This window comes from Nicrophorus vespilloides, unplaced genomic scaffold, assembly GCF_001412225.1.
Source record: "Nicrophorus vespilloides isolate i.1.1-1 unplaced genomic scaffold, Nicve_v1.0, whole genome shotgun sequence".
Classification (NCBI taxonomy): domain Eukaryota; kingdom Metazoa; phylum Arthropoda; class Insecta; order Coleoptera; family Silphidae; genus Nicrophorus; species Nicrophorus vespilloides.
In genome coordinates this window covers 1-4,105 of record NW_017095730.1, presented here as the reverse complement: position 1 = coordinate 4,105, position 4,105 = coordinate 1, and the positions used below count along the sequence as shown (strand labels likewise).

The 4,105-nt window shown below is 33.4% G+C and overlaps 1 long non-coding RNA gene across 1 annotated transcript in view; it reads left to right on the top strand.

The window, feature by feature from the left end:
* The window catches only part of LOC108561357, a 720-nt gene extending 655 nt beyond the window's left edge, over nt 1–65 (top strand). The window contains exon 2 of the long non-coding RNA XR_001891009.1: nt 18–65. This is a non-coding gene — a long non-coding RNA (uncharacterized LOC108561357). The remainder of the gene's footprint in view (nt 1–17) is intronic.
* The last annotated feature ends 4,040 nt before the right edge of the window (nt 66–4,105 follow it).

Below are 4,105 nucleotides of genomic sequence, written 5' to 3'. Positions count from 1 at the left end.
TTCGAATCGATAAATAGGTGAAGATAAAGGGTGAGACATGAAAAGATGAGAAGGGTGTGAAAGATGAAAAAGATAAAAAAAAAGAAACTGGGGTAGGTAGGATAAGCGAAGAGCAAAAAGCAAATCCGGAATAAATAAATAAACCCTGTGTGCGCCGTCTGAATGAAGCCACCACCCACGATCCTCTTGAAGTTCTCGCCTGCCGTCATCATTAACCACCTAACCTCGAAGAAAGAAAGGGAAACAAATTGAAAACGTTGTCACACGAACATCGCGCGACTAATTAAAAGCGGAATCATTCCTACAACTCCACCACCACCACCCACGGCGCGTACAAAGCCTCAGGGGAATATCAAAAGGTTTCTTTTGAATCCGAAAACACCCCATCATCATCATCATCCATCCTTCTTGTTCGCGTCTTGATCACGCCGAAACAACGGGTCTCACCTGAACCGACGGGTGGGGGTGCGCGCAAACAAAGGCGCTTTCGGTGGAAAAGGGCTTTTAATTTAACCCCAATTTATAATTCCAAAACCAACCCTCGAAACTCTGCGGCTGCGGCGCGCACAAGTCAAACGTAAATCCACCTCGATTTTCCACGTGAGATTTCCAAATATTGTTTTAACAATTCCGGCTCGTTCATAAAATATATGCTTAATACGTACACAATGGAACGAGGATTATTTAATTTATCAATTGCTTTAATTATTACTACTGCATTTCCGAAGTTTCGAGTTGATTGATAAAAAATTAAATTTGCCAAGAGAAATTATCGATTGTATAATTTCTCTTAATCATTTCATAGTTTGTATTGGCAGGAATTAAAGATTAGCGGTTGGCTTTCAATATAAATATTTTCCAGCGCTAATTGTGTTTGCCAACAAACATCCCAAACTATTATGCAAGCCCTCCGGGGCTGTTTATTACTAACTATTGTTGTGTACGTTATACGCTGAAAATGTAAATATCAATAGTTTGCAAATAGGGGAATCCCCTCGTCAAATAACACATGCACATACCGAAGTTCTGCTCATGAGGCATACACACACACCGGTGGAGCATCCTCAAGCAAAACTGAAGGAAAAGAGAAAAGACTCCTTTTCGCGCTTCCATTTCATTCCGAATCCGGCCTGGAATCTGAAATGCTTAGCAGGATTCTATTTCATCCAAGTTTACGGTGACGCTGCTGAAATAGAACTGTTGTGCACTTACGCGCCCCGGATTTAATCAATAAATGGGCTTCGAAATCCACAAAAATAAGTACCCAAAAAAATATATGTATATACACATATATACATTGACAATTTATTACGAATTAATTCGATTCACTGCCACACGTACTACAACAATCGCAACACTAAATTTTCGCTGGGACTCGGCTACAGCTGATAAGCCCAACTGCACACACAAAAACACAAACCTACCCCAAACACAACCCAACCCTCGAAAAAGGCTCCAATTCAACTAAATCGTCGATAGCCTGAATAAATTTCCGATAAGATTTTTTTTTGTGTGTGTGTTTGTTATTTGTTGGTTTTGTGAAAAACTGAAAAAAACATTAAAAACTTGCAGCTCTCAATTAGGGTTTGATTCTACATTAACAATGAATATAAACTATAAAATTATTTGTTAATTAAGGTTTGGATGTGTCACAGTCTTATCATTTAGTAAATGTCAATGGAAGTCGTTGGCTTTTGTAATTCTTAAAGGGAATGATTGAAACTAAGAACACCTTTGGGGGTGAGTTTAATTCGAAAATAAAAGCCGCGGGTAATTTAGCAGGAAAATTATTGCGGTATCGCATGGGGCTAATAATATCATATATATATATATATATATATATATAATTTTTTCACCGCTCCAGGGAGGTTGTGTGTGTGGAATTGGCCTTTTCGCGCGCGATAAAATTAAAAGCAATTTGAATTACATTCCGAGTGAAATGCATTATTTCACCGGCGGCGAGGAGAACGATAAAACGGCGGCACTATATTATTATTTCTGCAAGTGGATTAAGTGTGTGAGGGGGCGGCGGTGGTGCAAAAAAAAAAAAGAATACAAGGAAGGCGGAGGCATCGGATAGAAGAAAATGCAGTTTAGATGGAAATGATGTAAAAGTAAATTGTGTTTTTGAGTTATTTGTTTGGCGCGGAGTGGAGGGAATAACCGGGAGAAAGAAGATATAAGCAGGATGGAAGAAGTTGAATGTGGAGGAGAAAGAAAGAGAGAGATGTAATAAGAAGGAGGAGACCGGAAACGGAATTATGTAGATAATGACATTTCGGAGTAATAAAAATTTAACTTTATCTCGTTGTGAGCACGGCGGCGGCGGCGGTGGAAGCGCGCCTTTTGTCGAGAGGACCGCTTAAAAAGGCGCCGCTGCATCTTAGTTTCCCATTGCACTAAATTTTATTATTATTTTAATTTTAAAAGGCAGCCGGCTGGAAACCGGAGATAACTTGAATTAGGTTGAAGTAATCAAGTTCTGTGTCTCAGTTTTTTTTTTCATTCTCCCTGTATCATTTCATCCCTGTATCTAATATCCAAATGAAAATATTTTTATATTCATAATTTTTTCAGTTGCTTTCTCTTCATCATCTCCAATTATTGCTAATGCAATTTCAAAGTTTTCTAACCGTGTGGAAATATCTTTTTTCTTCTATTATTTGTAATACGGTTATACGAAAAATACGTTTGATATATTTTATAGATCCGATTATTTACTGTTGAAAACACCCATAAAACTCGCTCTAATGAGATTATTTTTATGCCGCGTAAATTGAATATCGATTTTGTAAGATTTATAAAGCGTAAGGATTATCGTCTTATTAGAATATATAATCTTTTATTATTATCATTATTATTTTCGAGCTTTATTTCAAAAAGAAAATTGAATATTTATCATACGGTTATTTAAAGTTTATTTTTTTTGTAAATTCATTTAAATCCTCGAAAAAGTGTCTGTAGATTTTTGAATATTACTCGAAACTTAGGATTAGCAGATTAACAAATGAATATTTGTGAGATTTGTCGCTTTTTTGTAATTTAATATCAAAGTTAAATCAATGAAATTTTAAGCTTCCAAAATGAAGTATCTTTAGATTTTTGTATATTACTCATAAATTAGTAAAGGTAGATTAGTAATTAGGCATTTGAATTATAGATAAAAGAATAAGGATTAAAATAAGAGTTTAAGCTTATTTGTGACATTCGTGGTTTTCTTCAAATTAACTGTCAAACTTTAAACAATAAAATTTTAACACTTTTCAACTGTATTTAATATACAATTTAAAGTTAATTGTTGAGGTAACACTATGTGTTATATTAATATTATGCAGGGGTTGAAATCAGGTGTTTTAGTGACTATTAATTAACAAAGTGTAAGCTTGAATGTGATTAGTTTAATAGCAAGAGTAAATTTCAAAAAGAAAATTGAATATTTATCATGCGGTTATTTCAGATTTTTTTTTTTTTTGTAAATTCATTTAAATCCTCGAAAAAGTGTCTGTAGATTTCTGAATATTACTCGAAACTTAGAATTAGCAGATTAACAAATGAATATTTGTGATTTGTCGCTTTTTTGTAATTTTCTATCAAAGTTTTCAAAAATGAAGTATCTTTAGATTTTTGTATATTACTCATTAATTAGTAAAGGTAGATTAGTAATAAGGCATTTGAATTAAAGATAAAAGAATAAGGATTAAAATAAGAGTTTAAGCTTATTTGTGACATTTGTGGTTTTCTTCAAATTAACTGCCAAACTTTAAACATTAAAATTTTAACACTTTTCAACTGTATTTAATATACAATTTAAAGTTAATTGTTGAGGTAACACTATGTGTTATATTAATATTATGCAGGGGTTGAAATCATGTGTTTTAGTGACTATTAATTAAGAAAGTGTAAGCTTGAATGTGATTAGTTTAATAGCAAGAGTAAATTTCAAAAAGAAAATTGAATATTTATCATGCGGTTATTTCAGATTTCATTTTTTTTTGTAAATTCATTTGAATCCTCGAAAAAGTGTCTGTAGATTTCTGAATATTACTCGAAACTTAGAATTAACAGATTAACAAATGAATATTTGTGAGATTTGTCGCTTTTTTGT